At 39.6% G+C, this 21,199-nt stretch overlaps 1 long non-coding RNA gene across 1 annotated transcript; it reads left to right on the forward strand.

Annotated features, from left to right (window-relative positions):
- Positions 1–7,812: 7,812 nt before the first annotated feature.
- On the forward strand, positions 7,813–8,631 carry LOC123986411. The gene is made up of 2 exons (XR_006828877.1): positions 7,813–7,877; positions 8,348–8,631. It is a non-coding gene; the product is annotated as an uncharacterized LOC123986411 (long non-coding RNA).
- The last annotated feature ends 12,568 nt before the right edge of the window (positions 8,632–21,199 follow it).

Raw genomic sequence — 21,199 nt, forward strand, 5'->3', positions numbered from 1 at the left:
CTAGCTGGCACATAAATTGTCCTGCACAGTCATCTTTAGAGGTTGATGGATTTTATCACCTTTGGACAGAGACAGGATAACTGCTTCACCAGTTTCCAGTATTTATGCTAAACTAAGCCAAGCTAACTTGCAGTTGGCAGTAGCTTCATTATCGTACAGACATGAGAGGGGTATCAATATTCTCATTTAACACTTGCCAGGTAAGCATCCCAAATCGTCGAACTTTTCCTTTAAGTCTGTTCATGTTTACAAGATGAGGCAAAGCCGTTTGTGCATTTCATGTTTTTCCTTGTGATATCTTTGAGGGTGTATGGTGGTTGAACTTTACATTACAGCTCAGTAATAAATAAAAAAAACAATAAAGGGGTAAATATCAAGGTAACAACTGGGTGATAATGGAGCAATCAAAAGAAAATGACAAGCAATAATTTGAGGTTCAGGGACTTTCTCAAGCAAAACCCAAATCCTTGAAGGTGAAAATGTTGCCTCATTAAATGTTTGGAGGCTTGCAATACTATACAAACTTTTTGGTTTTAATACTTGATTTATACCTGGGTAATTACAGTTTCTGTAAAAGGGTATTGATGGACCAAGAACAGAGAGGGTTAATGGGTAAAAATGCCTCAAGCAAGAACATCAGTATTAACATGACAATAATATAGTAACAATAAAGTGAGAATGAACATGTATAGATGAGTAACGGGGGCAATGTTTAACCCTTGAACAAGATAGTGGAGTGTTGGTGAGCCTGACATTACAACCTCATGCAGTACAGCCAAACACTGTTCAAACACAAAGAACTTTAATTTTAATTTTATTTTAATGGGGAATAAAAGCTCAAAACTTCTAGAATCCAGAATATTCTAATTGGTTTAAATATTAATGTCAGTATGAACTCCTATAGCAGAAATGAAGAACAAAATGATAGGCCTATGATATGTTCCTACAGGAATTACATGATATTAACAACCTTAAATGTACTGTGTAGTGTAAGTGTGTAACGAACAGTGATAGATTATATGTAGGTTAAATTGGGGTGTCACATTGATGAAAAAGAGCTAAATAGTGGTAATATTAGGCATCAATTGGCATAATCAGTTAATACCCATCAGGTATTCAACAAGCCACAAGAGGGGGCCAGAGCTATTAGTGTATATGTTTGTGTGTGCGTGTGTGTGCGCAATCTTACATAGTACAGGGATATACACAAACTGAGGACAAACATGCACATTCAAATGTTCATGTTCAATCTCTTCAGGCTCTATCTTTCTTCACTCGACTTAACAAAAACTACCCTGCACCATCTGCTTGTTTCAAAATGAATGGTGACAATTGAGCGCCCAGTTTATTGTGTGTGTGTGTGTTTGTGTGTGTGTGCATGTAAACTCAGAACATGTACAGTTTCTGATGATTAATTACAGTTTTGCAAGCCTACATTTTGCCATGCAACCCTATCAAATGAACTGCTAAGATGCAGGAGTATAATTAAACATTTCTGGCAAGTAAAAGGTGTCTTTTACAATTAAGGAGTGATATTTTTGTCCTCTGCTGTGTGTCACATGCTGTAGCTACATTCAGCTTCTCTGGCAGCAGTTGCTATAATGGGAGAGCCAGTATCCATGGAAATGCAGTTGGAAAAGTTCAGTTCACACAACTTAAAACAGTTGTGTAAACATTTTAATGACTGCTTTAAAACTGCTTTGTGTTCATAACAATTATAATTTGTACTATTGTCAGAGCTCCACCATGTTTCTGTTTTTGCTGTTATGAAAATTAAATTGGTCAAGATTTCTTTTATATAACGGACACAAGGAAATTAGGTCACATACATAGACGTCATCAGGAGTAACTTTAAAACTAAATCTGTCTGAAGCCACTTGTTCACTTGTTCGCAGCTCCCCATATAGCCTAGTATAGACACTCATTTGTTGAGTCAGTAGCGAGCAGTAAATTGAGATTTTGGACACTTGTCAATCATTGTCACTTTGCATCATCGCTGATCATGTATAGTGTCACATGACTGTAATTTTCCCATCTATAAATCCGGCGCATTGAATTGTGGGACGCCATGGACACTACTTTTTTGTTACATTGTGGACGGTTAGAGGGCACTATGTAATGAATGGGTTTAAACACTCAAAGAACGCAGACACAGTTGTAACTGTTGTAAGTTTATGTGTTTTATTTATTAAAAAATATGCATGTCCTGTGGCCGGTACTCTTCTTCATCACACATCATCACTCTTAAGCTGATGATACACAGAGCAACTTTTAGAGCAATCGTGCAGGGCAACGTTGTCGTCAATGGTAATGAATAAAGATTACTACCGTAATCCCCTTCCCCCACCACTCCGCCACCCAGCCCGCACTGCTGCTATCTGTTCAAAACATAGTCGGACTTGCCCCTAGCAAGATTGCCCAGCAACATTGCTTAAAAAGTTGCCCCGTGTATCATCAGCTTTAAACGTGCTGTGCAGTATGTTTGGGGTGACATTGTCTTACAACAGAAGACATTTATTTCTCGTCCTTTAATGACCTTCACTTACAGTTAGGGCTACCAGGAGACAGCTGCCCATAACATTACATGTCCAACACCATGGTGATTTCCAGTAGGTGCTATGAGTTGAAGATGGTGTTTTAAAATCTCCATGTATTAAAAAAAAATCACAAAACAGACTATGTTACATTTCACGCAGGCAGAAGTGAGGCATTTATTTTCAGGACTTCATTGAAGAATCTTGTCTTAATACACCAGCTGATGGTCCTTAACTTTTATCTTACATTATTCTATTCAAGTTAGTTGTGGAGTTGTTTTGTGAGCTTATGAAAAATTAATTTAAACTCTCTGGCCTGTTATGAACTAATTTCCTTGGCTATTGCAATAGTAAGTAAGTAAGTAAACTTTATTTATATAGCACCCTTCACAGACAAGGAGGGTCACAAAGTGCTTCAAAGTAAAAAGTTGAATAAAATAAAACAAATAACAACAACACTTAAAATACAAAACTATATGGCTAGTTAAAAGCTTGTCTAAAAAGATGTGTCTTAAGGTGTTTTCTAAAAGTTTCCACAGAATCCAAGGCTCTCAAGGCTAAAGGGAGAACGTTCCAGAGCCTTGGAGCCACCACACAGAAAGCACGATCACCTCTTGTTTTATAACGTGTTCTGGGAACAGTTAAAAGGTCTTGGCAACAGATCCTGGATGTAAGAGGGAGCTTGACCATGCAAGGCTCTATAAGTAATGGTTAAAATTTTAAAATGTACTCTAAAACCAATCGGAAGCCAATGAAGAGCCTTAAGCACAGGAGTAATGTGCAATCTCTTGTTAGTTTTAGACAAAAGCCTTGCAGCTGCATTCTGCACAACTTGCAGTCGGTCTATGGAGGATTTGTTTAGACAAATGTACAGTACATTGCAATAATCCATAGGAGAAGAAATAAAAGCATGAACAAGCATCTCCAACTCTTCTTTAGAAACCATAGATCTAATCTTAGCAATGTTCCTGAGATGGAAAAAACAGGAACCACAGGAAGGAACCTGTGATTTAACATGACTATTAAAACACATAGATTTATCAAAAATGACACCCAGATTTCACACAACATTACCGTCAGAGGATGATAGAGCCCCAAGGGCCTGCCTAATTTTAGGGGTTTAGTAATCTGGGGCAAAAATCAACACCTCAGTTTTGTCTGTATTTAGTTGCAAAAAGTTGTCTGCCATCCATTTGTTAATGGAGGCTAAGCAATTGTGCAACTCAGACAGTTTGTCTAGCCTATGAGAACTAAAAGATAAATATAATTGGATGTCATCAGCATAACAATGATAAGATATGTCTCCAAACCTACCAATAATCTTTCCAAGAGGAAGCATATACAGTCTGAACAGCAGGGGGCCGAGCACAGAACCTTGGGGCACACCACAGGACAAAGGGGCAGAGTCTGACATGTTCCTATGGACACGGAGAAACTCCTGTCAGAGAGATAGGAGGAAAACCAGTTCAGAGCTGATCCAGTAATGCCCACAGTTGTTTTCGGTCGATCAATCAGAGTGCAGTGATCAACAGTATCAAACGCTGCACTGAGATCTAATAGGACCAGCACAGAACATTTACCCCCATCAGCAGCCATCGAAATATCATTTGAGACCCTAAGGAGGGCAGTCTCAGTTGAATGGTTTTTACGAAAACCAGACTGAAATTTATCAAAGATATTATGGGAATCCAAAACATTATGTAGCTGGTTCGCAACAACCTTTTCTAGGATTTTTGAAAGAAAAGGCAATTTAGAAATAGGCCTATAGTTTCTAAATGAAGCTGCATCAAGATTGTTCTTTTTCAAGATAGGCTGAACAACCACATGCTTAAAACAGCTGGGGACCTGGCCCAGCTGAAGAGATAAGTTTAAACCAAACATGGGCCAAGTAGATGTATGGACTTTAAAAGCAAAGATGTGGGTAAAATATCAACAGGGCTTTGTGAAGGTTTCATCATGCCCACTAACTTAATGATGTCATTCAGGGTAATGGGACAGAAGGAGTCCAGTATTGAAAGTCTGTGATGTTTAACTAAATGGGGGTTTGCTGATGGAACAATGCCTGCCCTGACAGCTCTAACCTTGTCCACAAAGTGAGACAAAAAGTGGTTGCAGTCAACATTTGAAAACACAGGGACAATACATGCAGCAGGAGAAACAGTGTTGTTAATGGTCTCAAACAGAGCTTTAGGATTTTTTTTACAGGCAGATATCAGGTTAGTAAAGTAAGAGTATCTAGCATCCTTGATCATTCCATTAAAGTCTATTAAGAGCTCTTTAAGATGCTGGACTTGTAGCTGAGTCGCTTTCCATAAACGCTCAGTTCTCCGACAGACATGCCTCAAGCTGCGAATGGCGTCATTCATCCACGGGGATGTATTAACAGAAGGAATTTCTCTAGTGTTAAGAGGCGGCACTTTTTCCAACAGCAGGGTGCAATGATCATTAAACGCCTGTGTACAAGCGTCCGCGTAATTCAAAATAAGAACCGAGCTTGCGTCAAATGCAGCTGAATATTTCTCAACAGTAAGCAGGTTAATCAAACGTGAGCAGGATGCTCGTTTAGCAGGCAGAGGAACCTCATCACAAACGCCCTCCTTGCAGTTGTTACTCTCCTCCAAATGGTAAGGGGGAGAGGAGAGCAACAATATTTAAAATAAAACCAGGGCAAATGATAACAGGAAACCAGAATCATGTGCAAACAAAAAATAAAGATATTTATTACAAAATTTACAACTTTACAAACAACAAACCAAACACAACTTTCTCAAAAGAAAGCAAATAAATGGAAAAGGCAATAATTAACAAGCACTAATTTCCAGCTTGTGCTGTGAAACCATTCCATGGTTCAGAACGTGGCGGTGCGTCTGGTTTTTGATCAACGCGAAAGGACTCATGTCACTCATTACTCAGCGACCTCCACTGGCTACGTGTGGCCTCCTGAATCAAATTCAAGTCACTAATGCTTGCATAGAGAGTGACTACTGGATCTGCACCCATCTACCTAAACTCCAGAACACAAGCTTACGTTCCTTCCACTTACGTCCACTGCGCTACTCCAACGAATGCTGCCTGGCTCTGCCATCCCTACACACTGTTCTCATCTATAAGACCACAATGGTGGAGCAAGCTACCAAATGCCAGCAGAGCAGGGGCGTCCCTCTCTAACTTCAAGAAGCCAATAAAAAGTCATCTCTTCCTAGAACACCTCTAACCTCTAACATGCACTTCCTGCGCTCTTCTTCTGTCTCCTTACAATTCTCTACAATTGTATTAGCTGCACTTTTCGTTAACTCTTACTTCTTCCCCTTGGTATTTATCCCATTAATCAGGGCTGGTCTGGGACAAAATAATCAGCCCTGGCATTTTTGGCCTACCAAAATCGGTAGAAACCCCTCACCAACACACCATCCTTCCATATTATAATAATATTATTATAATATTCTTCCAAACCAGCTGAGTGGTATGTGTTGTGGCCAACAAGTCATTTTCACAGCGGCGTGGGATTAGTCAATGCGACGCTGACAAAATAACCTCACCTCAGCCATTAGGACAGTTAGCCAAATTTAAGACTGCATTAGGAACTATGCTAGCCACAAAAACAATGTCAAATAACTTATGCAACACTGTCTGACAGTGAGTGATCACCAGCAGAGGTCACTTTTATGATAGCGTTATTATTATAAGAGGCAGTAAGAGATGTGATTGGGCCAGCCCAGTGTCAGTATAGAAAATTACACAATGGGCCGCTGTCAGTTAAAAAAAATCAGTTAAAGAGGTGGTATTGTGCTTTTTGGCTTTTCCCCTCTGCTTTATTGAGTTATATATCTTTTTTGTGCATGTAACAGGTTTGCAAAGTGAAAAAGCCCAAAGTCCAGCCCAAAGGGAGTTCCCATCTCCCACAGAAAGCTCTGCTCTGAACCACTTTAAAACAGCTCGTTTGTAGTCCAGCCCTTTACTTGTGACGTCACAATGAAAACGCGTCATAAAGCTTGCCAAGCGGCTAGCAGGGTCAGGCACACCCTCAAATCAAGCTAGTCTGAGCGGAGGCCCTTTTGCTTGACTCGCCTTTGTTTGGTTTTGCATTGCAGAAATGTTGTACCTGCTTCTAGGTACTTTTTTTCGTATCACCTCCGTGGAGGTTCCAAGCGAGCTGAGGGATACTAAAATGTAACGTGAAAACAGGACAGACTGCTGATTGGTCAGAGAGAATCGTCACTATTGACTGCATTATCATTGCGTGCACCAGACAGAGGCCAGCAACAGAAAGTTTGATATTTTACAGTTTTTGTGTGTAATTTCATCACTAAATCCACTTCTGAGAATTTTTGAAGTGAGAAATCAGCTGTGTAGATTTTAAATATTGACAGTTTTACGAGAAGTGATGGCAGAACAAAAATGTGCTTGAATATTTTCGGAGTTGAGGAGCTCCGCAAGTGGCGGCGGGGGAAGCCTGTGCCAACCCGCGTAAGGAGCTGGCGAGGCCAGCCGGCCCCCCGCTCACAGAGCCCTCTGCTCCCGCCGTCACACAGACCGCTGCAGCAACAACGGCAGAGGAAAACAAAGCTGGAAGGTTTTCATACCGCTTATCTGTCTTTACATTCCGAGTAATGTTGAAACGTTTTAACTTTAAAAAGCTGTGTGGATCGCTGGTGTGTGTGTCGCATTGAACATTACGTCTCGGCAGTTGTGTGTAGCGTCGCTATGACGACAAGCTACGTACTATCTCTGGGTACTGTCTGCAATGGAAAACGGAGAAGGGCCGAGTAGAGTCGAGTCTATCGATTTGCACTATGGTAGCATTTTTCGGCAAGGCAGCACAGATCGTCAGAACACCGGCAACAGTTTAACATTTAGTTCTAAAAGACGATGCAACTCCGACTCTGTTTGGGCCTGGAAATTCACAATCACAAACTGTAAGTATGCTTTATTGGTTGTGAATTATATTTAAAATAAACACGGCAATGTAACTTCACAGACTGTTCAAGTGCGGAGTTGTTGTAAACGTTGGCTAACACAGCTAAAATTGTAACTATAATGCTAATGTTACACCGGATGTGAAAGCAACTGAGCAAACGTTCAAATTGTTTGGCCAATTTTTATGTAAAATTGAGTTGCAATATGGTGATTTTTGTTGCGGTTTATGGTAAGATGTGGAACAATGATGTTGTGGACTTGTGAGTAACTTATACCATCTGCTAGGTTACGGTCGCAGTCTGAAGCGGCTTTGATTTGGATCACACTACCTTATTTCTGACGAGCCGCCCTTCTCTGCTTCTGATTGGCTACTAGTCCTTACCTGGGGACTGCGCATGTGCAACTCCCAACAAAGATTTTGTACAAGTAAGATGCATCACTCTGTAGCTCAAGAGCAGAGCGTACAACACAGGGTGAAAAGAGGAGCTGCAGCAATGTGCAGCATGAGAAAAATAATATGGTGTTTTTTTGAAAATTAAACCATGTAAACCTGTTCTGGTACAACCCCTAAATAAGATTTTGAACCTGAAAATGAGGATAATACCACCTCTTTAAATAAATGAATAATTTAAGTTACACTGGCCCCAAACATTCGTCGGCCAGGCCCACCAGGCCCGGTTTACCAGTCCACCCCTGCTGTTAATGCTGTATGCACTAAAAGCTCTTACCAGTATGTATTGCTACTCTTAGTATCTATAGTCACTTGTACATTTCTTCTTTACTGATGCTTGTATGTATGTTCCTCCAATGTAAATCACTTTGGATAAAAGTGTCTGTTTCAACTTGGGTTATATGGCTGCTTGGGATGTGCGCTCTCTGTGGTTATCTCTGTGCAGGGGGTGTGGCAGCTGGCTCAGCACCTGGCTCTCCTCCACACCTGCAGCAGATCAGCTCATCACCGCTCTTCTCTTAAGCTCCAACCTCCTGGAGGGTCGGTGCCAGATTGTTTTTATTTTTTTTTATTTTGCCATCCGTGACCTCCACTGCCTCGTGCCACCTCACATCGCCAGCCACACAGCCACTCATGGATCCCCAAGCTCTCTAGCTTCCCAGTCTGGACTTCCAAACCCTCACCTAGTTAACTGTTTTGTTCTCGAGAATAAACCTGTTTTTCTCCACACCTTCGCGAGTCTGTGTTTGCACCTGAGTCCAACCGTCTGCCAAATGAGTAAATGTAATTTTAAATCTACTACATGCTTCTGTCATAATGTCAGATTCTGGACCCAAAAGCACAACTCGCATAGACATGTCACCTTTAAACACAGTTTATTTGGAATTTCAGGGAAAATCTGGTGGCGGCAGAACAGGATCCATTCATTTGAACTAGAGAAGATGGCTGTAGCGCTAGTACTACCTTGGGAAATTGAACCACCTGGTGGAGAATAAAGTAAAGAGCCGGTGTAGATACACTGCAGCGTCTTATTTCGTGGATGTGTAACGGGTGCGCAGGAGGTGATTGGCTTAGTGTCACGCCTAGATAGACCACACAAACACCAGACAGAGAAACAAACAGGGAAACTGACAGGAAACTGATGGGATGAGGGAGAAATACTGCAGGACTATAACAGTTAGGCTACTGCTCGATATTTAACTTGTATGCGCAAGTGTCTTCAAGTTTTAAATTGAGATATCGTATTAGCTTGTGGTGTTAAATTTCCAGTTATTTTGTCCATCATGTAGAGATTCATGGACATGTGAGGGCACGTGTGCTCAGCTTTTAGCATTGTAGGTTTTACGTCAGAGTTACATGTAACTGTAATCAATTCTTTCCCTCTGCATCACTCTGTCCAATGGAGTAGAAATAGCATAGACGTACTTAATTTAAAACAAAGAAACAGGGCTCTGTAGCAGAGTCTCTCATAATACGACCAATCATACGTGATTAATTAAATCCCCATCAGTAATCACTTCAGCATAGAGGGCCAACATTGATCCAGCACTCTTAACTTTGATACCCCTCACCCAAGGCAGGTATCGATCGTGACCAGTATTCTACTCAGAACAACCTTCTGGACACAACAATTTTACCATCTTTTACACTATCAGATCAACAAGCCCACTCATTTTATCTGTATTTTATGTTTTAGCTGTTTGTGATGTCAAACCCTGCTTCACAGATAGGAAAGGAGCAGCTGATGGCACCTTGTATTTTAAAGTTTTATATATTCTTTGTGCCCTAAATAAGTATTTATTTACAAACTGTTGACTAATTCTAATGCTGGTGTTACACTTGCTGGTGTTACATGGTGATTGTTTTAAATCATCATTAACAGTTAAATAGCCACCAGTCAACCACATGAAACAGCTGTAATGCCTTTATTTCTCACTTTTATTGCAGTAACACCTTCCCATTCCACATTCCCATTGAATTGAATACACTATATCGTATAGGCTATATAAAGTATACAGTATATATAAACTTTGTAACACACTATAATGTAGTTGTCAGCACATGTAAGGACAGTTTTTTAAGTGTTTTTGTATTTGTCAACAGTTGTGACTTTTCCTATGAGGCAAATACAACTGGTGTATGAACAGTTAATGAATTAATCACTTCTGCTGTATAACATTGCTGTAACCATGTTTAATCATTGTGTAATATATAATTACACACATTAACAGTAACATCCTTACAGTGTGTTATTAAATATTATATATAGGCCTAAACGTTTTTCCAGGATGACTTGCATCCTGGAAATACTGGTTTCTACTAGATTTATGTCATTTTATTCAGCTGCATCTCATGGCCTCGTCAACTGATGGAGTTTGCTCAGTTGTATGGAGAGTACAGAAGAAGTAAAAATAGTAGTACAAATATAATACATGAATGTCATTTGAATTTAGAATATTAAGACATTTTGTAGGATTACAACTGTGTAACATTGTATTGTCACTCATATTATCTGTAACAGATCACCAGGAAAGTTCTAGGTGTTGACAACTACATTAACACTTAAAAAGGTCCTTAAATCTGTGGCTTGACAGTGTTTTATAAACCACTGAATTGTTTCCATATTGCTTATACATGTAAAAGCGAGGGTAAAATACAGTGTTACTGCATGCAGAGATTGTAGCACAAGAAGTATAGGTGTACCTTTTTAAATCATCGAATGGAACAACACGGAGAGTTGGCAAATGTCGGCACAGATGTCTCTGTTTCTACAAGAAACACTGGTAATTTCATGTAGTGAATAATAGTTTTGTTATGTAAGCCTGTCTGGAAAGAAAGTAAAGTGCACTGAACACTTATTTAGAGACAAACACCTGCCAAAAATGAGTGAAGGGTTCTTGGAATTAAGTTTGTGTTAATCTCATAAAATGTTCAACAAGTTTCTGACTGGCAAATAAAATACACAAATCAATAAAGTGCACGTGGCATGTTGGTGTTTCTAGTGTACAAAGCAACACTTTATAAAGTTCTTATTTAGAGCAAATTTATTCAGCCGCTGGGGGTGATTGCCCCTCCCTCGCTTTCCTCCTGCCCCCCTCGGCCTACTTTTCTAAAAACATGTTGACCTGGATCAGCTCTCACAGTGAGAAATGAGGCGTCCGCCTGCTTCTGAGTAAATTGGCTCTTGTGGCATTCGAGGGGGAGTCATCAAGCAGGGCCACAGAGACGGCCAACACTACAGAAAATAGCTTCCCATCACCTGCTTATCAAATTTAAAAAGGACTGAAGGGAAGAGTTATTATAATGGTGTGGAGGTCTTTAGGCGGTGATTTCTTGTCATTTACCTCCTCGATGAAGTTTGCACTGGGAAAAATTCTGTGTGTCTGTGTGCCTGCATGTGTGCCTTTCAATGGTTTTCTATGTGTGATGAGGAGAAGTGATGGATGGTCCTGATGGAGACAGAAATACAGAAGTACCTCCAGCAAAATATGCCACTAAAATGCATTAATATCTCACTGCCACCTAGATCAGGGCTATTTCTATACACAGATGGCCGTATTGGCAGTAAGGACGGTCTTTCCTTCACCTTGCTCAGCATCATGTCCAGCTGCATGACTTAACACTCTTACTAGCTTAGAAGAGTTTCATTTATCTGTGGCTGCAACACAGGCTGTTTTTTTAAATCTTCATGCTTCTGCAGCATTATTATTTTTTGTTATTGTACTACTTTTATGTGCAGCCCACATTAATTTCTCAAGTGTAAGTGCCACCTCGTATGTGATTGTAAAACTTTGTGTACATGAATCATCAAACTGCTACCGTTACTGGCCAACACAACATTAACAACTTGTCTTTCATTCAGACTTGTTACACGGAGGACACTGTGTTCCTTCGACTGTGAGCTGTTCTCAGCCCACTCACTCCCTCTGTGTGCCTACTTAGTTAATCCCCTAACCTCTGACCTGTGCCCACACACGCTCACTCCTATATTACTGTACCCCAACCTTCCCCTACGCAAAGCAACGCCCACCTGCTGTCTCATGAAACTTAACAGAAAGGAGTTTTAAAAATAAACCAGGCAGAGAGAGAGAGAGAGAGACTGTGTGTGTATTTATGTGCAAGAGAAAGAGCAGAAAAATAAGGTTTCCATGGAAACTATAGAGTTGTGTCTAATTGGCAATAACACCTCAGTGAGGTCTGAAATAAGAAACCATAAAGCCGTATGGAAATGGCTGACACTGTGCTGCCATGCTCAATCATCATTGCTTTTTTATTTATTGATATTTTAATTTTTTATTTATTTACAAAGACTGGTGGTATTCAATCTGTCCAGTGCAACAAGTGCAAAACGGTTTTGGCTGCAGCAGCCATTTCTTTGCCTTGTCTATTTCTGGGCTGAATGGTTATCAGAAATGAAAGCAGAAGAGGTTATTTCGGCACACATTTGATGGATTCAAGATCCACCCCACACAGACACAAACACCTACACACACAAGCCAACCGGGCTGCCAAAAGAAAATCCCTCTTTCCATGAGAACTATGCTGCAGATATTAACATGTCATCTCAGACGCCCAAGAATACATTATCACTCTTCTGATTCTTTTACAAGTCAAAGACGAGCACTGAATCCTCACATCAAAAAAATAACTGAAATAAATAGGATGATTAACTGATACAATGAACAAAAATATAAACGCAACACTTTTGTTTTTGCCCCCATTCATCATGAGCTGAACTCAAAGACTTTCTCTATGTATACAAAAGGCCTATTTCTCTCATATATCTAATAATCTGTGTTAGTCCATCCACCTCACAGGTGTGGCATATCTAGATGCTGATCAGACAGCATGGGTATTGCACAGGTGTGCCTTAGGCTGGCCACAATAAAAGGCCACTCGAAAATGTGCACTTTCACTGTATTGGGGAGGTCTGGTGGGGGGGGACCAGTCAGTATCTGGTGTGACCACCATTTGACTCACGTAGTGCAACACATCTCCTTCGTATAGAGTTGATCGGGTTGTTTATTATGGCCTGTGTAATGTTTGTCCACTCCTCTTCAATGGCTGTGCGAAGATGCAGTCAGGTTGAGACCCCGATGAGGACGATGACCATGCAGATGAGCTTCCGTGAAACGTTCCTGACAGTGCAGAAATTCTTTGTTTATGCAAACCGATTGTTGCAGCAGCTGTCATTCAATTCACAGGCAACAGCTCTTGTGGACATTCCTGCAGTCAGCATGCCAATTGCTCGCTCCCTCAAAACTTGCGACATCTGTGGCATTGTGCTGTGTGATTGAACTGCACATTTTCGAGTGGCCATTTATTGTGGTCAGCCTAAGGCACACCTGTGCAATACCCATGCTGTCTGATCAGAGAAGTGCTCGCTGACACATTTTGACAGATTTGTGAACAATATTTGAGAGAAATAGGCCTTTTGTGTGCATACAGAAAGTCTGAGATCTTTGAGTTCAGCTCATGATGAATGGGGGCAAAAATAAAAGTGTTGCGTTTATAATTTTGTTCAGTGTAGTTACTGATTAATTTTCTTTTCGATAGACCAATCAATTAATCGACTTATCTCTGCAGCTCTGAATCTCCTGTGACTTGCAGGTCAACAGCATGTGCGTAATTCCTCATTTTCACAGTTACTTGACAAATTAAGGTTGCAGTAATTGGAACACTAATCTCCGTTATGTAACCTGTGTTTAACCAGACATAAGATATTAACCTCCCTTAAGTGACTTAATCGCCTCCCTTGATTGCATGCACATAATGCCTGAGAAGGATGATAATGACTTGAGAGAGGTCAGAGCAGTAAACCGAGGTTCACCGCCATTCAACCTCTCAGTATAAGCATCACTGTGTCATTTTTACTTTTCATTCTAAGTATTTGTGTAATGACTTGTAAAATCACGAGATAGGAAGTAAAGTACACTTTCATAATTAAGTCCATCATGACTTGTTAGTGTGGTCCCTGGCTGGGTGCTGTTGCTCGAGGCGAAGATGCAGGACAGAGTAGGAAGCAGTGAACTGGTCCGAAGTTGCAGAGATTGTAGTAATTACTTTCTTCCGCCTCTCTGATTATTTTCAGGCGACTGGCTATTCACTCATCACGGTTGACAGGGCAACTAATTTGTGTCTTCCAAAAACTACAAAATTGGAAAAATCCTCTACTTGAAGTGATTGTTTAGTCAGTTTGGATGGTAACTTTACATTTGATGTATGGTGAGAATATTCTAATTCTAAATATGTAGAGCACTGGGCAGAGGAGGGACAAAGTCATTGTTTTGCACATCACAGGTAACATGAAGTATGGGGTCCAATGTTAAGACCAACTAATCACTCCTTAATATGATTGGCGGCGGCTGGCTTGATTCAAATTATATCCATTGCCAGGAAAATGAAAAGTTGATTGGCTGAGTTAAAATCACAAGTCATTGGTGTTAAAGGGGCACTCCACCAAATTTACTCACATGAAGTTTAGTCATCATGGAGAGCACTACTCAGCCTGGCAAAACGGTTTCATAATGTCTTCTGTAGCTTTGAAGGAGCTTTCGTAAGTCTAAAGGATTACTTCGACTTGGAGATTTAACAGAAAGGCGTTTGAAAAACAGGTGCAGTTACCAAGCAGGGGAAGTCAAATAGAAAGGAAATGTAGGAATTAACGTTTTTGGATCAAATAGGGACGTAAATGTAAAATGTAACATGTATCTGAAACCATCTAAATGTCAAGTAAAATCAGTTAGCTTTTGTATCCTACAGAAGAAATATTGTAAAACTTAAGCACTAATTATTAATCTATGGTTGAAGAGCTCAAGTTGCCTGGTCATGGAAAATTTGTCATGTGCTGGTGGTGGTGATGGCGCAATGGAAAAGATACCTGCCTTTGGTGTGAAAGACCTGGGTTCAATCCCCCACTGTGACCCATACACCATTGTTTTCCTGAGCAAGACACTTAACCCCTCGTTGCTCCAGAGGCGTGTGACCTCTGACATATAGCAATTGTAAGTTGCTTTGGATAAAAGCATCAGCTAAATGAGTGAATGAACTAAAGGCCACCTACACCTACAATACAAAAAATATACTCACTGATAAACCTAACCAATTCTGACTTCCTGACCATATGATGAACCTAATGAACTAGAGGATGTACATATTTATTACTATTACTTTATTCTTAGTGTTTTTTGTGTCTGCGTGTCTTTATATGTATATGTTTTGTTTTGCTTCTTGCGTCCTTATTTAATTAAAAATGTGAAAACCAAGAAATACTGTATATACTAATGTTTATATTATGAAAAAGGGGATAACATACATTAAATATATAAACTTACTTATAAAAATCAATATGAACGCAGTGTAAAATACCTCAGAGACACTTTTAAGTCTCTACAGGAATTTTGTAGGATTACAACAGTCTTCACTGGTGTTGTGGCAAGTATCTGTCTGAGTGGGCTGAAGTCTAAATTATACAATCCACATCTCCACACTCAGGGGAAAACAACAGCATATATATAAATAGGAACATAATCAGATCTCTCTTTCTTGCTTTCTCTCTTTCTCTCTCTCCCTCTCTCTCTCTCTTTCCCACACACACACACACACACACACACACACACGCGCACTGGCAGATATCGGGGCAGACGCACAACCACCAGGCAGGAGCGGCTCTGTTCAGTGACTATGGAGCGACAAGACATAGCTCAGACAGGGGACATGTACGAGTTTGTGCAAGAGATTTCTGGGAGCAGATTTCTAAATACGGTGTTTGTCTATTAAAGGAGAGAAGAGAGGACGGTGCCAAAAGTAAACCTACTCAAATATCTTTTTATGAGGATGAAACTAATGTGAGTCTTCAAGTGATTCAGTCTGCAGCAACACCAAGGTGAGTGTTTTAAATCTTCATATTTTTTTTATTTGTGGTAACGGTTGTCGGCTTACTGGGACAATTAAAAAAACAAACACTAATAATCGTATAACCCAAAAGGGCATTTAAAAAAACATGTTATGATTAAAAAATACTTATTAATTACCACTTTAAACCTTTTTCAAATTTCAAAACTGCATATTAAGAGACTGCCACCTTGGTAAGTCCTGCAATAACTAACTGACCACTCAGAAAACACAATCAATACTTAAACAAAACATTCCTGTGGCAGAGTTAAGTCGACCGTAAAAAAAAACTGTGTGTGTAAACAGATGAAAGAGAGGAAAAGATTTTAAAAGCAAAAATCATTTTCAAGGTTAGGGTAGTATTCAGCCCCCCACGCCCCTCCTCCCCTTTGCTCCCAGCTGTCGATTATTCCTGCAGGCTTTGGATTGATTTTCAGCACTGGACGGCTCCTGTGGCCTCAATGAAACCAACACACGTCACAGCTGCTGCTTAGTTTGCAAACTGCCCCGTCACAACTTCTGGTTGCATTGTGTGAACCATTTCTCGACATTTAGGCCTTGTTCCTGCAGTGATGCATGTGCAAAGATGGAAATGTCACTTTTATCTCTGTTGTTTTAAATGGGTACAACACTATTTATACACATTTTAAAGCTGAGGCAACTGCTTATGACCCAAACTTGTAGTATGGCTCAGGATATCTTCTATGAAACTGATATATCAAAGTTAGACGTTATCCTTGTTTGCAGTAAGAGCTATTTATTTCAATAAAAGTACCACACTATAAATATACTCCATTGCAAGTAAAAGTACTGCTTTCAAAGTTTCATTGCAGTAAAAGTATACAAGCATTAAGGATTAATGTCCACTATGATAGAAATGTGTCTGTGACCACTCCTTTGCAAAATAAAAGCTGATTTGTTCAATGTATCATCTCAGTGGCATAAAAGTTCTGTTTTGTTTAGTAGGATAGAACAGAAATTGATTTTGTAAATGCACAAAGAGAAAAAGTTTTAATTATCCATGTACTTAAAATATAAAAAGAAAAGTGCTCAATATGCAAAATGGCCTTATTTGGAGTATAATATGCATCATACTATTACTATTTTAGAGTATCATTATGTATGCATTAATATGTAAAGCAGCAATTTAATGCTTTCAAGGAGGAGCTCATTTCAACAACTGTCAATAATAATGCATCATATTTTACAAACTAAACATGTGTTTTATAAGTGTGAATATACTAAAAAGTACAATATTTGCCTCTGATATTTAATACAGTAGAAATATAAAGTAGCAGAAAATGGAAGTTCTCAAGTAAAGTACAAGTACCTCAAGTACAGCACTTGAGTAAATGTATAAAGTTACATTCCACTACTGCATTATGATCTTTTTTTTACCTTGTGAAGAGAACACAAAAGGGCTACTGTCCATTGTTCATCTATTACTGTGAATCTATCTAGTGTTACTTCTAGTATTCGTGTGTGTGTGTGTGTGTGTGTGTGTGTGTGTGTGTGTGTGATGAAGTTCTTCAAGTCAAAATAAGTACAGGTCCCTATTTTTGCTTCTCTGTAGGACTAGGACACTGTGTGGACCCAGTGCCGTCCTTAGGGACGTGTAGGCCCTTTTCAAATGTCAGTTTTAAGAGGCTGTGTTGTACGGAGACACAGAAACAGAGGAACAGGAAAACAAAAGAGAATCGCCTCCGGAAAACATGGCATGACCAAATGCAACATTTTCACACATTCCTTTAACTTTCAGAAAAGCAGTTACACTGGGAAGAGAGAAAAGCCAACAACAAAGAGTGTTTTTATTTTTTTTTTACACTTTTGGTTTGTGTGTGTGTGTGTGTAAATCTTCTACTTTTCTGTAAATGCCATTACACGTTGTAGTACCATCCACTGACGTCATAATCTCTTCATCTTAATCTGTATTTATTCTCACACTCTGTCCAACGTGGAAGACCTCATACTTTGTAAAGCCCATTACTTTAGCCCATACGTGTATTCAATATATTATCTTTTTTCTCTTTCTTTCTTTCTTTCTTCATCCATCTCATATCGCTCCCTCCCATCTCATATCATTAGATCTCAGATTATACAAAAGGGCTTAAGCCAGGTCACACAGCAACTGTGGTGAACCTTTCATATTGTTGTTTGGATTGGGAGATTAAGGGACATAGTAATCTGTTGGGTTTTTTTTTGACATGGTCTTCCTCCAGTCTTTCTTTTGCACTGGATTATGTTGTGATATATGTCTGTTTAGGTCCTCTGAGATACTTGAATAAAAGCTACCTCAGACACGTTCCTCTGTGTCTTCAACACACTGTGCATTAATAACAATCTTTATTTGTAATGGAACTGCAGGTTTTGATGCTTCTCTATGATATAGGCAGCATGGTTAACTCAAAGGAGAGGCCACATTTCACCACTCCTCTCCTCTCCTGTCCTTGGTCAGTTTATCATCCCCTCCTCACAAGTTGTCTCACTGGATAAACCATCACCAGAGAAATGTTCCTATGGAGACGGCTAAAACAGTAACTATGATCAACCATTAATTACTGCCACTCCTCCCCAAGGGCTCCTTTCAGCTGAGAAAAAAAAAGAGAAAATCAGGCATACACCGACAAAAACTATTTGTAACCATTAGCATTTATAAAACAAAGCGACAAAGCCACAAACTACAACTTTAACTTCTACATCGTGGCAGTTCTACGTTTTTCATTCCCATGAATTACAATATAAACATTGCTAGTAGGCTAAAGTGTGTCACCGGGGAGGCATGGGACAAATATGGATTAAATATTTGATGAGTCATAGAGACTAAAACAAAAACATGAAAGTATTAAAATGAGCTGCATTCAAGGGAAACAGTCACATGATCCATTTGTGAAGCTTTTAATTTCTCCCTCCAGATGATGTCAGAGAGGAGTTTGTGTAGCTTTCATAGATTGCGTTTTGACAACACAAAACCAACTCCAGATTCACTTACAGTAATAGCTTTTTATTTCTGCACCAAAGCAAATTCTTTGTCCTTGTCAAAAGTACTTGGCAATGAAGTTCTTTCTGATTCTGATTCTGATGTTTATTGTTACAGTAAAAACTCATCTTTGCCCACAGCTTAGCAATATACAAATATGTTTGTATATTGCTATATGTATATATAATATAAGTGCCATCTCAATTACATATAAAACAAGTTCCCATTTTATTTTCTATTGTCCTTTTTACTGGGAACTATGCAATGTTTTTAGTAAAAAAAAGATTAAAAACAGACATTGATTTTAGGGTTAGGGTTCTTTACATTAATATGGTATTTGAAAGCCTATACAAGTACATATAATGTTGTATATAGGTTTTTACTTTTGCTTTTGTATACCAGAACAGAGATTTTATGTTCTTCTGGTGTTTGATAAATAGTGGTGTCTTGTAATTCCATGTGGGATGGACCAAATGATTGGCATGACACATAAATAAATACTCATAACATAAATACATAGAACAATAGATACAATACCAGCATGCTGATATGGAAACCCTGGGGTGTTCTTCACCAATAGCATCAGTTGATGCAAGAGGGAGACAAACATGGCCGGCTGCCAAAGATGTGGGTCTGACCTGCGTGACCAGCAATATTGGCTGACGTCTTTAAGAATTCTGTAAGAAAGGTCGAGATTTCACGCAGAGGACACTCTCCTCCAGCTGTGGGAGTTATCGAGCTGACGTAATCATCTGCCCTTTTAGGATTATCCAGTCGAAAATCGCCCTTTATCCAGCTAATCAGCAGCTAGTTCATAACATCTGTCCCTGGTGTAACATGAAAAAGTCTGGAAGCATCACACACAAGGTTGGCACACAGGCCATATTACATGACACCAAACCCCATCAAAATCTATATGTTTGTGCATGTGTTTATGTGCGTGAGTTTCTAATGCTTGTAATGGATGTGACAGCAAAACAGAAAAAAGGCTTTTAAACTGCAGTTGTCCCGAAGGTTTCCCAAGACAATCTGTTACTCCCTTTCACTACAGTAATGCAGGCCTGTCCTGTCAACTAATTCATCTCAAACATGATTCACGCGCAATGAAACATAAACCACTAATGCCCCTTTGCATTGCGTGTTACTGTCCATTTATTGGTTATGCAAGCTGGTGCTTTCTGGTTCTCCCGGTTCCCAGCTTGCTGACATAATAAGCCGAGCGAAATCACCCTCCAAAATTGTCACCCGGCCAAACTGCAGATCAATTGTTCCTCTAACAGTATAGTACCACTGATTCGTCTCTTTTTTAGACCTTTGTCCCTTCCACTGCCTGTCTGGTTTTCCACTCCTGGTTGGTCTGAAGGTCCCTAAGGCTAACCACTAGCAATGACCTAATCAATAAGCTTTAATCACAGAAAACTGTCTGGTCTACTGAGTGCATTAGGGCAAGGCTAGCATTTGCATGGAGAGATTTTAGAGTTTTCTAATTTCAGCCATTAGCTTTGGTCCTGTCTAAAGTATCACAACAACTACTGGATTTATTGCCATGACATTTTTATGCCCTTCAGCATACGTTCTAATGACTTTAATGATCCCTTAACTTGGCATCATATGGTCAAAATTTCTATTTGTCAAATACTTTGGTTTATGACAAAACATGTGACCTTGGTAAAAACTTTCTGCCACAGCAACATTTTGCATGAGAACCTTGTCATTGTGAGTGTTGCATGTTGACGTTAGCATTTAGCTCAAAGCACTGCTGTGTGAGTACAGCCTGACAGAGCTGCTAGCCTTTCTGTAGAATTTTTTGTGCGTCCATGAATAGCCATCTGTGTTCACCCTTGTACTGTCTGTTTTGTCTTGTTTTGCTCAAGGAAAAGCCCTGTAACTTCATACATACTGAATTTACATACTGAATTATTCACCATTCTGATGATTAAAGAAATACCTTTGTTCACAGAAAATGTATCATGAGAAGACAATGCTGATAACGAATGCAAGACAGACCTGAGCTTACTGCCTCCCTGTCCAGCAACAGTACTTTAATGGTTGGAACTGCCCGCCCCAACCTACATTACTGCCCTCGCAGACACAGCCTGATGATCACCGGTGCCATGGGAGCGGTGCGAGTCAACAGGTAAGAGAGAATGGGGAATAAAACTATGTCAGTGGCCACAACTGCTTTATTGCAGAAAAGAAAAAGAAATTTGCAGTTATTTTCGTTCCTTTTCATTGAGGAAAAAAGAGTCCATTCATAAATTACTGCTGCAACCACAAAATCAGAAGATATTAAAAGCATTTGTATCGCTTTCTGATGTCACCCTTTTTAAAGGGTTTAAAATGATTAAAAAATCATTAACTAATACTTAAAGCAACATTATGAAGAAATGTTTTTTGTGTGATTTTGCGGACCTACCATTTCAGAGT

The sequence above is a fragment of the Micropterus dolomieu genome, linkage group LG17 (assembly GCF_021292245.1).
Source record: "Micropterus dolomieu isolate WLL.071019.BEF.003 ecotype Adirondacks linkage group LG17, ASM2129224v1, whole genome shotgun sequence".
Taxonomy (NCBI): domain Eukaryota; kingdom Metazoa; phylum Chordata; class Actinopteri; order Centrarchiformes; family Centrarchidae; genus Micropterus; species Micropterus dolomieu.